This window comes from Dipodomys merriami, unplaced genomic scaffold, assembly GCF_024711535.1.
Source record: "Dipodomys merriami isolate MVZ:Mamm:240054 unplaced genomic scaffold, mDipMer1.0.p SCAF_6, whole genome shotgun sequence".
Lineage (NCBI taxonomy): Eukaryota > Metazoa > Chordata > Mammalia > Rodentia > Heteromyidae > Dipodomys > Dipodomys merriami.
The window spans coordinates 29,339,116-29,356,664 of NW_027206179.1; positions in this window are offsets into that span (position 1 = coordinate 29,339,116).

Below are 17,549 nucleotides of genomic sequence, written 5' to 3' on the forward strand. Positions count from 1 at the left end.
GTAGAAGACATTACTAACTTTTTTCTGTTAATAGAGACTAAGCTCTCACTGATGAAGGAATTCAGTGACCTGAGTCATGGGAAAACCAAACACCATTTTTTGGTACAATGAATTTAACATAAATTCATCACCTTACTAGTTCATAGTATTATTTGTTTGTATGATATGCTCCTGTTCTATCTTATCTTGGTCTTACCTCTTCCTGGCACATAGTATATCTCCACCTTGCTAATAGGGATACTCTTGAGAAAGGCAAGATAATAATGTGATCTTTTACTCTTTGCTACTGGGTAAGACAAGATATCTATTAATTTTAATCTATGTCACAGCACAAACTGTTGTATTTCCCTCTATAATGCACTAACATTTAGAATTCTGTGGGTCAACAGATTTTTCAAATCATTTTTATGAAGTGCAGTCTACTGCTAGGTGTGTGATTATAACAACCAATCTTAGTTTTGCAAACATAACTTAATAAGTGTGTTCACTTAGCACTTTATTCCATGGTATTCACAGATCCTTCATGAATTCTCCTTATCTTTAATTGTTTAGAAGGGACACAATTGTTCTTGAAGAAAAAAAGTGTTATACAATTGTTTCTTGATAACTGAACAGTATTGGGATTATCTTAAACTGACATCTCTATAAGTTTAGAATTTAGACAGATAGATAGAGTCAGAGAGAGATAGATTTCCATCAGTAGATTTACAAGAAAAGTTCCAATTCTAAAGAAAAATTTTATTTGATATCATTTTGGATGAATGATAACCAGACTGACTAATATACATGGAATAAAATACTAATTTAACAGGGAAAATTATTATCACCTAGCAATATTAATAAAAGTTATAATTTGCAAAAAGCATATATTACATCTCTGATTACCAGATTTCTCTTTTGTTATACAAGTTTTGTATTATTTTTACTCAAGTAGAAACATGTATCTCCTATCTCATTTTAAATGTATTTTCTAGATTATTGGATCCCCGTAAAATTTGACAATGATGAAAATAGTGATCACATTAACAGTTCTCAAGAATTATACCTTGTAAATAACTAGTTTCTCACCAATCTTCCTTAACTATCTTATCACAGGACATTTTTTGAAATTATATTTAGAACATTAGTTTTTGGTGCATTTTACCTCAATAAAGAAAGTTAACAGTAATTTTCGTTGTTTTCTTTAACATCATCTAATATTTCTGGTGATTTGAAAGTACTTGTATTTACAACACCTACTCACCTTTCACCCCTCAGTTTATCGATTTGCTTCACTTGCTAATAAGTTAGCTTTATGTGCTAGACAAATATGACTAGTGGAATAATATGATGATTCATCATTGTAAATTTATATTCTAACTATAGCAGTATAAAACCATCCTTTTTCCTTTAGGCTAATTGTACATTTCACAGCAAAGAGATAAATTTGTCTAAGAAGTAAAAGCAATAAAGATCTGACTTATTCTCATAAGATTAATAAATCTGTGAAAACATATTTCAAATTCAACTGTGTATGAAACAAAGCATTTATTTGGATATGATCAGAGTAGAGAGTCATACATCAAAAAGTGGGAGATTTAGAGTATCCTTCTTTCTTGGTCCAAGCATGATTTTATTTAGGGTTCTAACAGAAGTAATATTTATAGATTTTTCAGAATTTTCTGGATTCATAGAAATGCATTTGAATTTTGCTGTTGAATAATACACATTAGGATCATATAGGTCACAAAATTGGTATCACTAGCCCTTATTTTATTCTTTTTGTAACTTAATCCTAAAAATTAACAAAACAAGGATTACTTTTATAGAGTATATTCTTACCTAAGCAGAAAATCAAACTAACCTAAGTGATCACTAAAAATGAATTTCTGATGAAAGAATTAATAGGGAGTCAGATCTTTTATCCTATAGATTTTATTGCATTCCATTAATTAAATTTCATTCTTAGTGTTATTTGCACATTTCAATTTATCACTGGGCTTTCATTTTTTATGTATGACTTCTTACTAAAAGCCATTTTGAAGTTTTATTATAATCCCTCAAAATTCACCAAATTGTGTGTTCTAACCCCTTAAATTCACTATTTGTAGATATAGACATAAATATAGATAGAGGTTCATATTTGTATAATTTCACCAAATCAGTAAAAGATAACTATATAAATGGAATACAAAGTAAATTTGTTATATAAGGACACTTTTGAAATTTAAGTTGATCAGATTGTTGTTTTAAAATACATGCATCACAACAAATCAAAGAAAGGTTGGATAAATGGGATTTCATGAAATTGTAGAGCTTCTGCATGGACAAGGACATAGCTAGCAAGATCAATAGAAAGCCCACAGATTGGGAGAAGATTTTCACTAGCCATACAATTGGCCAAGGGTCTTATATCTAAAATATACTTGGAATTCAAAAAATTAAATCCCCCAACAACAAATCCTCAAAGAAACAACTGCCCAATAAATAAGTGGTCTAAAGACTTAAAGAGAAAGAAAATTATCTCTTTGTTGCTTTGTATGTCCCTTCTCCACAGTATAACCCCTGCTTTCACTATATTTGATGTCAGTATAACTTGTGGAGGAGACGGGAAAAACCAGTTTTTTAAGGATACAGGTGGACCTGTTGCAACAATGAGAAGTACAAGTTGTCATGTCCAAAATGAGATTTTCAACGTCGGGGCGGGGGAAAGGGGGGGGAAGGAGAAGGATTGGGATTCGGGGGGAGGGGGGAGGCTGGGAAGGGATGTGAAGGGTAAACCAAAGGAGGAGGCTGCAATGCTTGGTAAGAAATGTACGCATTATCCTGCCCATGTAATTGTATCCCCCCTGTACAGTATGTTCACAAATAAAATAAAATAAAATTAAAAAAAAAGACTTAAAGAGAAACTTCTCTGAAGAGGAAAGAAGGATGGCCAATAGACACATGAAGAATGCTCAACCTCTCTAGCCATAAAAGAAATGCAAATCAAAACAACATTGAGATACCACCTCACCCCAGCTAGAATTGCTATAATCAGGAACTCTAATAACAACAGATGCTGGAGGGGATGTGGCCAGAAGGGAACTCTACTGTATTGTTGGTGGGAGTGTAAACTTATTCAAACACTTTGGAAAGCACTGTGGAAGTTCCTGAATAGACTACACATAGAGCTCCCCTACCACCCAGCAATCCCAACAAATGATAACAAACAAGATCATACTAAACTACCAATACAACTATGTTTATTGCAGCATTATTTACCATAGCTAAGATATGAAACCAACCCAGACGCCCCTCAGTAGATGAATGGATCAAGAAAACGTGGTACATATACACAATGAAATTCTATGCCTCCATTAGAAAGAATGACATTGCCACATTTGTTCGGAAATGGAAAGAGTTGGAAAATTATTTTAAAGTGAAGTAAGCCAGGTCCAAAGAAATATAGGTCCCATGGTTTCCCTTATTGCAAAAACTAGTATATGTATGAAACAAGAAGAAAAGGTCAGATAAGTTGATGTTAGGCGAAATGAACCCCAAGATAAGGACTCAAGTGGTTTTTCTTTCTTGCTATTGTTTCTAACACATTTATAAGGTGATTTTTTTTGTTGTTGTTGTTGCTTGGTATGTCCCTCTCCCATGGTATAACCCCCACTTTCACTGAATTTGATGTTGGTATACTTTGGGGATCTGAAGGGGAAAAACAAATTGTTTAAGTAGGGATACAGGTAGACTCATTGCAACAATGAGATGTACAAGTCCTTATGTCGAAAAACGAACTTTACAACTTTGGTGTGGGGTGGGGGGCAGGGAGTGTAGTCGTGGAGATGGGAGGGCAGGGATGGTAAGGGAAAAACAAAGGTGATGTCAACAATGTTTGATAAGAAATGTACTCATTATCTTGCTCATGCAATTGTAACCGCTCTGTACGGTATTTTCACAATAAAAAAAAACTTATTAACAAAAAAAATACATGTGTCAATGGCTATTATATTTCGACCAGGATACATACTTTGAAAATGATGGCTTTTTTTTAAATTGTGAAAATACTGAACAGAGGTTACAATTACATGAGCAAGGTAATGAGTACATTTCTTATGAAGGATTGTTGCCTCCTCCTTATTTTCCCCTTACCATTCCTTCCCATCTCCACCCCCACCCCTCCCAGCGCTAAAGTTGTAAAGTTCGTTTTTCGACATAACGTCTTATATATCTCATTGTTGCAATGGGTCCACCTGTTTCCCTATTTAAACAATTTGTTTTTTCCCTTCCCCTCCACAAATTATACCAGCATTTAATACAGTGAAAACAGGGGTTATACTGTGGGAGAGGGACACACAAAGCAACAAAGAAATCATCTTATAAATATGTTAGAAACAATAGCAAGGAAGAAAAGCCATTTGAAAATTATGGTTTTTTTAGAAGTAGTAGTGACAATTTTCATTCATTTGATACATTTTGAAAAGATAGGCTGGACTATTCAATTGTCCAAAGAAAAGAATGATTAAGACATATAAGTAGCAAAAAAGTATAACAGTAGGCTATGATTACAGGCTTCACTGGTACCCAGTTTGAAATTCTAATTTTTGACTTTCTTTTTTTTTAAATTTTTGACTTTCTAAATTATTTTTTAATTCATGAGCCTTTATATTAACCATTCTTTTTGTCATTTTAATCTACATTTTAAACTATGTTTTCCTCAAGAACTGATGTTTTGTATTGATCATATACTTACGTATCTGTGACTCAAAGAAAGAAAAAATACCCAGTATTATGTAATATGTGTTAGTTGTTATTGAATACGTTTCACAAAACATCAAAAACGACATGAACAGAAATTGAAGCTGTCTGGTTTGGAAAAGGGAGACAAGACAATGAATTTTAAAAAATCCAGAAATTCACTGTTTTCTTTCATTGGAAAACTTGACAGCTTATAACGTTCCAAAATCTTTAAGGGCAAACTTCAATTTAAAATCAGTCAGTAACAATAATAGAAAAAGTGCATGACTTTACAACTATTCTTGATTCTTTCTAATTGAGCAAAGGGCCACAGATGAAAGAAAACTGAAGCTGTTTCATCAAAGACTTTCATTCCTAATATACACATTTTAATTTGAAAAGTTCCTATAGAAGAGGAAACAGCAGACCTAGGAAATGTCTCAGAGCAAAGCATGGTTTGGTTGTCGTATGGAATGAACAGAATTGAAGTAAAATATAAGAATCTCTCTAAAGATTTGAGATAGTGGTAATGTTCAGAGAAACAAGGAACCTGAACTACCAAATCGTAGCCCGCCATGTAACCTTTGCATTTCAGCCTTTTACTGAATTGGAATAGAGCATGAAATTCTCCAGGTAACATTGTATATCATGTCTAATTTCCATCACACATGATTTCCAGAATTCTCAAAATGTATCTATGATATATTTTGTTATGCTTTAATACTTTTTTGCCTTTTTCTCTAAAACAAAAATTTTGGTTATACCCATAAATATTAATGAAAAATATAGCCTGATATATATTCAAAAATATACTTTTGATCTTGCCTCCTGATTTGATTCTTGTACTCAATTTATTATATTTATAATAAAATATTATAATTCATATACAATGACTGAGATAAAAATATATACTTTAAACTCTATAGATAATTTAGTTATGCCCTAAAATTGAGGCTTACTATTATACTAATTGAGGCTAGCTCACATAATTATATAATATCAACAATCAGGAAATACACACATACACACAAATATGTGTATAGTTATTTGACAATTAGCAAACAATTAAGATAAAAATTCATCTTATTAATAGCAAAAATGTACACTTGTTCATTTGTGTATTCAACATATATTTACTTGGGACTTAAGTTTATCACATACTAGACATACATATCTATAATGATAAAACATCTTGAAATTTTTATTTCTGACTTAGAAGTGAATATTTAAATAATTCAACTGAATAGTTAAGATAGACATGAAAATTTCAAGTGTACTGTACACTAGAAATGTTATTTGTAAATTATATAAAATAGTAATTGACTAAGAAGAGACAACAGTTAGAGGTGAAATATTTAGTGAAGATCAAAGAAGTTAGATGGCTTGTCCAGCAAAATCAAAAGCCTGTGCAAATTCACAGACAACTAAAGCAATAAGACTCAATGATGCAAGGAGACCAATTTGGTACAACGGCAATTTGCATAGGAGAGAATGGAAAATAAAACAAAAAAGTAGAATTTGAACTCAACTTTTAGCCTCCAGAAATTGAAGCCTCAATGAATATTTTAAAATAGGAAATTCACATATATAATCATAATATAGGAATAAAAATTGTTTTCCTGGACTGAGAATATAATTCAGTCTTTAGAACTTGCTTATCATACGGGAGTTTCTGCTTTTGAGCCTCAGAATACGAATGTGGAGAAAACAGAAAAAAAATGTGTTGATAGGGTATACTGTGGTTGGTGAGGTTGCAATAAAATAAATGTAAGAAACAAGTTATAAATACCTAATCTACTAAGGGAATGGACTATGGAGAATGAGAAAAACCAATGGATTCATTAGCAAAATAATGAAAAAGTTATCAGAAGAAAGATGAAATAATCTTGACATTACCATTTCAAATATATGTGTAATGTCATACATTAGGAATGAATTTAAATTCTAGTGCAACCATTAAAATGGTTAAAGAGTAAATTACATCTAGTGTTTATTTGATCACAATTTTACAACAAGATAAACTGTGATAAATTCCAAGTAGATTTTTGTGGATATGGAAAATAAAAAACTGCCTGGTTTGGAAAACAGGCAAAATATATAAAGCTAAAGCTGGAGTGTGTTTTGTATTTGTATTGACCATCAAACTCATCTGAAGTTACTTGGAGATGGTTTCTAGAAGTAATGAAGACATATTGAAATTGATTTGTGCAAAAGAGCTATACAATTGTGTTCTATCTTAAGCTAATGAGGTTGGATTAGGAGGCAAACTCTAGTTTAAGTAAGCCCACTTAATGAAGAAGGAGGGCTCATCCTGTATCTGAAGAAGGAAATAAGGTACCAGCATTTGAGATTAAATACTAAAATAGCACATGTGGTGGCTTGAAACATGCAGGAGTCTATACATGTATTAATGAGTGGGTGGGCTCAGAAAATTTTTCGTTTTGGAATGGAGAAGATAATGGCTTAGGGAAAACACAGAAGATAAGTTACAACTGTGCTGTGTTTATTGTATAAGTGTCTCTTTTATTTTCAACTGAATTGACATAATTTATACTTTTCCTCCATATGTTCTGGAAGACGATGCTTTATTTATAGGATTTTATTTCTTGAATAAGTCAATGATGCACTAAAATACCTGAAAGCCTGTTCTGTATGAAAACAGCAATACAGGAAACAAGCCACCAGATTGTGACATTATGAGTTACAGTGACACATCTCTAGTACTGCTGTTTCCTTACAATCACAGTAATGAATTACAGTGATAGAATCAATCCTGATAAATGATCTCCTCCGCGTTTGCTTAAATTAAACTGACGGCGATCCAGATGAGTTCAGCCACATATTAACGCTGGTCCACCATTTCTTGTCTCTCTCTGGGTGAATTATGGGATGCTACTGCTAGCCTTATGCATTGATTAACATTGCTGCTACGGCTTTTCCTGAGATCAATGTTCAAATGGAATGAAAAGTAGTCTCAAACATTCTGCCGCCACATTTAGTGTTACCTTTATAAAACAAGTGTATAGTATTTCAAATAATATCTTACAAAAAAGTATACTTAGATCTGCTTCAAAATACTAACATCTCATTTATTTTATAATTTATCTGTGATATAATAATATTCACAAATATTAGTGCAATACCTAACACATGATCCTTGTATTTGTAACATACATGACGTACTTCCTAAGAGTGTGGAAAATAGCCTTGAGTGCAGTATTTCTTGAAATATCTGTTTTAACTGAATCAAATTGAGGCTTCAAATGGATTTAATTTTTGTTGCAATATATGAATATATATTTATATATATATATATATATATAGATAGATAGATGTCTTAGTAAGACAGCAATATCCTCTACTAAATTATGTTTTTTTTAGAAAATAAGATCGTTAATCCTATTTAATTTCTTTTCTTGCAATAATCTTTAAGTTGAACAATGTTCATTTTATTAGTAGCCCTACTAAATGATATGATAATTTTTCAAATACCTTATTTTAATGGTTTATGACTTTCACCTTAAATTCACCTTAAATTCTTTTCAGAATATATAAACATAAATATATTATGCCTGCATAATAATTATATATAATAAGTATATAATAATTAAATAAATTATGAAAATAATTTAAGAAATATATGATTACTTTGTAGAAAAATATCTATAGTTAGTATTTTTAGTATAGTAATATCCTAACTTATATAGGAAATTGTTATACTAAAATATAATATATATTTTACTTATATATAATATATATTTTACTTATATATAATATATATTTTACTTATCTCATTATTTGCGAATAACTTGCAAATGTTTGTAGAATGGGATCTAAGAAAAAGCAGTATATAATTAAATAATAAAGAATTCCAGTATAAATTAAATTGGTAACTTTTTACATAACTACTTTCTACTTGAAGGCAATCAAATTATTGCCTTTCTTTCAATCCGATAAGCCCTTCTTAGAATATAAGGCTAAAAAAGAATGGTCAGTGCTAATTCCCATGGCCTAAGAGACTTAAAGCTCCAATTCTCTTAAACAAAAACTTTTTACCATTTTTCATATAAATGTAGTTATCAAGCAGTTACTTTTTGAAGACCATTTTAAAAGTTATCTTTTACCTATGTAAAATTATTTTTTAAATTATTTGCATAAGCTAATTTACAAATGAGTTTGCTATAATATTTACATGTATGCATAGTCTGTGCTTTGATTATATTCATGGTTTCTCTCCTCACCTTTTAATATATCTATTAGTATTAGAGTATTAAAATAATTGGGTAGTATTAGAATACTAAAATAATGGTGTCAATGGCAGTCACTTGTTAATGTTGTTCATAGAGAGGGGAAAGGATATATGTAGGTACGATTTCTTCCTTTCCTGTGAGGAGAAACCCCATTAGAATTTAATATTCCTTCCTGTTATGGGCAGAAAGAAAAAGGCAAAAAATTTGACAGATAGTTCATGTGGACTTTGAACATTTTTTGTTTTTGTGTGGTTCCTTTACAATTTCTACCTAAGCACAAACTCATAACATTTAAAAAGAAGTTTTCCTGAAAAGTTCCATATCTTCTCATATATTAACATGATTCACACATATCTATGGTGTTTAAATAATCTAGTTATTCTTTATTTGAACATGTAACATTTTAAAGAAAAAAGAAACAAAGCTTGGCTGGCTCTGTATTTCTATTTAGTGGATTATTTTTTTCAAATATATTTCCTTTGGGTAAAATCTAATATCAAGACACTAATTTTATTACTTTTTAAAATTTATTTTACCATCTTTAAGTAGTTGTATATAAAGTTTTAAAACCAACATGTCAATTGCTTAGTACAAGCTCATTATGAGCGCTTTCTTTTTGGCTTTTTTTTGGTGGTGGTGGTTTGGCCTTATAATTATGGCTATTGAATCTGCAACAGAAAATCTTTAGTTACTTTCTGGCATTAGAAGATGCTAGAGTGCTGACACTGGTGGATCATACCTATTACTCAGTAGTAGCTTGGATCAGCCTAACTACTAAGGAGGCTGAGATAGGAGCATCACAATGTGAAGTCAAATAAAGGCAGAAAAGTGCATGAGACTCTTTTTTTTTGGGGGGGGGGGGAGGGGTCTAGTCGTGGGCCCTGAACTCTGGGCCTGGGCGCTGTCCCTCATCTCTTCAGCTCAAGGCTAGCGCTCTACCACTTGAGCCACAACGCCACTTCCAGCTCTTTTCTTTTTGCTTATGTGGTGCTGAGGAATCGATTCCAGGGCCTTATGCATGCAAGGCAAGCGCTCTACCACAAAGCCATCTTCCTAGCCCATGCATGAGACTCTTATCTCAAATTAATCACCAGAAGCCATAAGTGGAGCTATGATGGCTCAAGTCATAGACATTCAGTTTTGTGTGTAAAAGTTAAGAGAGAGCACCTAGGGCCTCAGTCCCAGCCCTAGTATTGACACACAGAAACACACAGACACACACAGACACACACACACAGACACACACACACACACACACACACACACACACACACACACACACACACAGAGATGTTCTCCAAACCTACTTTGATTTTTCTGAACCAAGCTCTAGGGTAAACCATTTCAGTAGGAATCTATGAGGATCAAATGAAAGAGACTTATCACCGTTTTAAAGAAATGACACTTAGAACTCATGAACTAGGTACAAGATATTGGAGCCAATGCTCTGCTCTGGGTCCTGTCAGAATGCGTGGGAAGTCAGGGAATGCAGACAGGTTAGATATTATATCCTGTATTGTTATGCACATTGTATGAGGCTTTGTCCAAAGTGAACTCTCATCCACTACCCTAGCATTTATTTTCAAACTCATTTTTTCTTTCTATTTTTTCCTGTAATACTGTCATGAGATACAGGATTACATATTGAATAAGTTTATATTATGTCTCATATAACTATAACTGTGCTTTTGCTTTCATATCACTATTACATTTGCTTCATTTGCACAGGATATTTTAAAGTGGTCTTTCAGCACTAATACAATCATTAAGTTAGAAAAACTAGGTTACAGTCCTTTTCATGTAAAATGTACTATCCCAGTTGTTAATTCATCTGTCAGCTCTAGAGATACAATCAAAATTCCAGTGGAGACCTTAGGGCAACTAATTAGTATACAGCAGTATACCTGTGCCAGGATACAGGCTTAGGAGAGAAAGGAACAAATTAACCTTTCTTGAAAAATAAAAATGTACTTCAGTATAGCTATTATTCCTAACCCATTTTAAAATTTTCTCTTATGTATTAGTAGAAATGTTACCACTTGAAACATTTCTCTAAAATAATTTTGAGTTATTTGATAAGTATGGCATAAAATAGATTTAATACAAAGTTATGCAAGTGTTTATTTTTTAAATGTTACTTTAGATTGAATTGAAATAATTGGCTTCATATTTATACTAAATATTTTAAGTAACATTGGGATTTATGAAATTCTTTGGCATTCAATTTATCATCTGCACTTAATTAAGATGCTTAATGTTATGCTTAATGTTAATGATATGTGGAGCTTTATAGGGATATGTGTTTTTGTTGTTGTTGTTGTTTTGGTGTCGGTTGTGGGGCCTGAATTCTGGGCCTGAGCGCTATCCCTCAGCTCCTCAGCTCAAGGCTAGCACTCTATCACTTGAGCCACAGTGCCACTTCTGGTTTTTCTGCTTATGTGGTGCTGAGGAATTGAACCCAGGGCCTCATGCATGCAAGGCAAGCACTCTACCACTGGGCCACCTTCCCAGACCTAGAGATATTTGTTTTGGATACTAAAGTTATAAGTGTGTTGGAAATATTGAAATATCACATTTTATAAGGTAACAAACATTTCTTATCAAAATAGATCAGAAACAATTTTAATTTTGAAGGATCTTATCTTGTATTAATGGCAATATTTTCCACATATAGTGTTCCTTCAGATGATTTTTTTTGTGATTTAATGTAAATGTTACTTTAAAGTAGGTGAGCTTAGAAAGACAATTTTTACAGTTAGAAAGTAGATGTGAAAAAAGGAGAAAAGGTATCTGAAGAGCTGGTTAACATGGGTAGGTATTTAACAAGAAAACTTTAGGATTTCAAGAAAAAATGTCCAGAAATTCATGTTTCACTCTGCCATAATCTATTTGTTTAGACGACACACAGTTGTGAGAAACGTTTAAACTTATTTGGAAAGAGTAGATAATCCCCAAATCAAGTGTTATATTATTTTTCAAGAAATTCACAAAATTTACATCTAAGCTGGAAATCTTAACATGCTTTGAAAAGAATGACTTTTATTGGAGGTACACTATAGAATCTTCCACTGCTTTTGGAGCCAGTTTCTGATATTATTCTTTTCATTGTTAATAATAAGTTAAAGGAAACATTTGGATGCAGAGACAGAAAGAGAAGATAAGGAGAGACAGTGACTTTGTGGAGATAATTTTTTTCTTAAAGGCTCTGGAAGAGATAGTGGCCCCAAACAGAGACAAATCCCTTGATAAGGTCTGGAGCAGATTTGAACCAGGTTGTCACCTGCCTTTCCATTAGCTTGAGAGTGACAGTGACTCAAACAGATACTAGAACACTTGAAACTTACTCAAAGAGACATAACACACTGCTGCATGGATTATTGACTTCCATATCCTATCCCTCTCTTGCCTCCATAAGTCTGCATACTTCTTTTTCTGTTTCCTTTAATTCTTGCTCTAGAAACAAGTGGACAAGACCTCATATGACATAAAGTAGCTTTTAGCCAAGAGTCCTACTGGGGGTGGGGGTAATACCACCTTTTAAGTAGCCATGAGATTATGATCACCTTCCTCTAGCAACTTATTTTTTATTAAAACAAAGCAAAGTGAAACAAAACAAAACATATCTTTGCCTCTTCTCCTAGTTTTCCTGACGCATAATTCTTTATTTGGTGCAGAAAAGAAAGGACCCTAGAAGGTATCATTTTCATGAGTGTTCTTTAAACTTCTTTGCACTATCATTGTATTATCAGCTCCTCCTCAAACTCAAAGTCTGGAATCAACAGCTTCACAATTTCAATAGCTATCAGGTCAATGGCTTTGAAATACTTGGAAAGGGATAAAAAAATGTAAAGACACTCAAAATTTCCTTACCCACTTCCAGAAATCTGGTTCTTTCATTAAATCAGAGCAAACTGGATATCTTTGTATTTTTTCTATTATGTGTAAATAGTTCTACAAAGAAGTTCCAATTCAGATCACATTGTGAAGAGACTACATCTGAACCATTCTCAGTATGTACAGATTCCACCTTCAAGCATACACACTGAATAGTAAGACTGCATTAATTCACTCTTCTTCTTACCATTTGTCTGCCCTCCTGCTCCTCTTGAACTCACCCCACTTGACAGACAAGGGGTGTTTCAGTTTCCTGGTATTCATTTTGTTCAACTCTTTTATTTTCCAGAGTTGGCACATTGGAATCTTCATATACACACAACAGACCTTACCCATAGATCCAGACACAGTGATAGTTAAGAGACTTCAACATCCCACAATTACTAATGGGAAGGTCATCTAGAAAATAACAATAAAGAACCTACAGGTTTAATTTATACCATAGACCAGTTTGTGCCAATAGATATCTATATATACAGATTCAGAAACTGACAAATATACAAGTAAGCAATTAGAATAAATGAATATTTTCAAAAACTTACAAAACTCAAGTTAATAATGTAAAATGATAGCAAAGACAGATTGCATTATGTTAGTAGCAAAAGTACTTTGTCACTTTTTACTTGCCTTTATTCATGTTACATTATCTATTTTTATATTTTTAAAAAAATTATCATGAGGGCTGGGAAGGTGGCTCAGTGGTAGAGTGCTTGCCTCACATGCATGAGGCCCTGAGTTCAATTCCTCAGCACCACACAAGCAGAAAAATCTGGAAGTGGCCCTGTGGCTCAAGTGGTAGAGCAACTCGCCTTGAACTGAAGAGCTGAGGGACAGTGCCCAGGCCTAGAGTTCAGACTGACAAAATAAATAAATAAAATAATAAAAATAAAAATTGTCATGAAATTATTAATGCAAAAGGATTTCTTTGTGAATTTCACATAATAATGATTGAAATATACTTCATACAATCAGAAACTGTATATTATTAATCTCTTCCCTCTTCCTTAAATTTGGCAAACAGAATTAAGTGGGGTTCGTTATAATGTGTTCACCTAATTCTACATGTAATAAAATTTGATCCTTTGTATCCTTCATTATGCTCTCTGAACCAGTTTATAAGTTCCAAATGCAATATAGGCTAGAAATTGTGATCTCATTCTTATCTAAAGGAACAAATGAAAGCTTGGGAAAGCTGGCTAAAGTGCAAGATTTATGGTACAACAAGATAGACCTGAAAACTTTCAGGGAGTTTAATCAACACTTGTTAATGGGAAAATAATTCCAGGCAGAGGAAACAAAACGAGATGACAAAGAAGAGCCAACATCTAACCAGAAAGGCCTGGTAAGATTGAGAAGTTTATTTCATATGTAATGGTTAAGTATAAGTGCATATCCAATATAATAATGGGATCAATTTATAGTTTACTGGCATATATTAAGCTTTTTGGGGACTTCTTTGTGGATGAAAAAATATGGAAGTAGGGAAAGATTAAAGGCATTGATATAAACCAGAAACTTTGCAAAACATGTAAAATTCTTCAGCTTGTCTTAGAAAATAGCTCGTTTTCTTTTTTGTTGTTTTAATTTAATTTTATTGTCAAAGTGATGAACAAAAGGGTTACAGTTACATACTTAAGGTAGTGAGTACATTTCTTGTTGAACATTGTTCTATTTCAGTGAAACTAGAAGACTTGATATCCTAATAGTATGTTTTTTTTTCAATTCAAAACAAAGAAATGGTATATGTCATATAAATATGATACATATTACATAATATATTATATATAAGATATATATATAAATGATTAAAATTCTACCTTAAGAGATAAGTGGTAATATATAAATTTATAAATATAAAAATCTTAGCTCATAAGTATTTCCTGTTTACTAGATAGGCACATATTCTGGGCTACCAGATACACTTAATTATAATTAATTGATATATGCACTAAATTCTTCCCTTTAGTTTAAAATGCACAACTGATACACACAAATGTTCTTTGACAAGTGAAAATTGTCCTTGCATTTACACACTGAGAGTTAATAATGACATAAAAGATTGTAATGTCAATGATGACATTTCAGAAAATACCAGCCTGGAGGTAGGCAGCAAACAAAACACTAAAAATTCCTCCCATTTCCCGAGCACTGGTAGCTCATCATGCCTGTAATCCTAGCTACCCAGAAGACAGATCTGAAGATTGCTGTAATCCTAGCTACCCAGAAGACAGATCTGAAGATCGCTGTCAAAGTGATCCTGTTCAGGCAGGAAAGGCCTTGAGACCTTTATCTCCAATTAACCACCAGAAAACTGGAAGTGGCATTGTGGCTCAAGTGGTAGAGTCCTTGCTTTGAGCTGAAGAGATTAGGGACAGCGCCTCGGACCCCCGCCCACACACACACACAAAATCTTCTTGTTTCATAGAAAAAAATCTTCCCAATTATTTCAATTTTATATTCTGAGCCAATGAACGTTTGTTTATTCTTGTCTTCTTAGTAGTGGCATCCGAAAATATGTTTCAAGACTGCTATCATCTACAAATGTTCGGAACAGAATTCTCAAGGAGCTCACAAGGCAAGAATTCTCAAAGGGGTGCCTTTCCAGCTTTACCAAGAAACACTGCCCAATTACCACTTACAGAGTTGCCACAAATACTGACTTACCACAGAAGACAAAATCAAGTATCATTAAAAGCATAAAAGAAGCAGAGAAATGTAACATTTCAATCTATGCTTTTTGTTATCTTAAGTACTTAGTCTAATGTAAATCCATTTATATAAAATCTCATTTTACTGTATATTAATGACTTCATAGTCAAAACTATGTAGTGTACGTGTGTATTATGAGCTTATGTAATACATACACATGTATATATAGTGGTAAGACCATCTATATATGCATAAACACATATTGTACATATATATATAGATAGACATATATGTATCTATATCTATATATATATAAAACATCAAGAAAGCCTGAAATAAGCAAGTACATTCTATTGATACTATATTAGACTTACTTTTCATAACTAGAAAATGTATTCCTGGAACTATTTTAATACATTATTTTAAAAATTATTTTTAAGTATTTGTAGAAAGGAGTGCCTATAAAACAAAGTAGTTTATGAATACAATGCATCTTGATTAATGTCATCTCTTTCAACATTCTCACCCATCCCTTCCTTATCTACAGTTTCCTCAACTCTTCTTTTGGAGTTTTCTCTGCATTTTCTCCCTCTTCATTTGCCTTCCCCACGCTCCATGACCCTCACCCCACCTCTTTCAAGTACATGCTTCCGAGTGTGAGTGTGTATTTTACTAAACTTTGCCTTTGCCTTTCTAAGGAATTACACCATTTACATTTCCCTTGAATCTGCAATATTTTAGTTAATATATTTGTATTCATTTGCATATGACCCCGTCTATATACTTGTAAATTTATAAGCTAAATCTAATTTCCACATACAAGGAAAACCATGAATCCTTTGTTTTTCTGGGCCTGATTGAGTACATTTTTCGAAGAAACCTTTCTACACTTGACTTATAAACAAATATTTGGTCAAAATGACAAAAAGTAAGAACAGAAATTCTTTATGCTTGTACAAAAAAATCCTTAAAATCATGCCTAAAGTATTACTAAAAAGTATTTTTAAGTCTTTCCATTTCCTAACAAATGGGGCAATGTTATTCTTTCTGATGGAGGCATAGAATTCATTTGTGTATATATACCACATTTTCTTGATTCATTCATCTACTGAGGGGCATCTGGGTTGGTTCCATATCTTAGCTATGGTAAATAATGCTGCAATAAACATAGTCGTGCTGGTAGCTTTAGTGTGGCCTTGTTTGTGATCATTTGGGTAAATGCCCCAAAGTGGGATTGCTGGGTCATAGGGGAGCTCTATGTGGAGTCTTTTGAGGAACCTCTATACTACTTTCCAAAGTGGTTGAACAAGTTTACACTCCCACCAACAATGAAGTAAGGTTCCCTTCTGTCCACATCCCCTCCAGCATCTGTTGTTATTAGAGTTCTTGATTATAGCCATTATAACTGGGGTGAGGTGGTATCTCAATGTTGTTTTGATTTGCATTTCTTTTATGGCTAGAGAGGTTCAGATGTACAAATCGTTATGTGGAAAAATGAACTTTACCACTTTGTTCGGGGTGGGGGAGGAGGATTGGGGGGGGCAAGGGGAGAGGATGGGAAGGGGAAACAAAGGAGGAGGCAACAATGCTTGATAAGAAATGTATTCATTACCTTGCCCATGTAATTGTAACCACTCTGTACAGTATTTTCACAATAAAAAATAAAAATAAATAAAAATAAAGTATTTTTAATTTTCTAGTTGACTTGCATATGCCTTCCTCTCACTATGTTTTATTACAGGATTTTGAACTGCATAGTAAATATCTCTCAAGAAGAAAATCTATCTAAATGTGATTCATTTTGTAAAAATTATAGGAGTAAACTGCAAATTGTATTATCCAATTAGTTTTACATTTTCTCTCAAATCAATCTAGCTCTCAGTTCCCACTACAGCAGATAATTTCAAGGTTGTGTTAAATATATAGCAGGTGGAGGTTGCCAAATGAATGTATTGAGTGAGTGCATTTTAGTGAAGTGTGCACCATCTTTTCTGACATGCAAGTAATGATAACACATTTTTCTGGCAGCCAGGTTCCCTAGGGCAAAATGAAGCT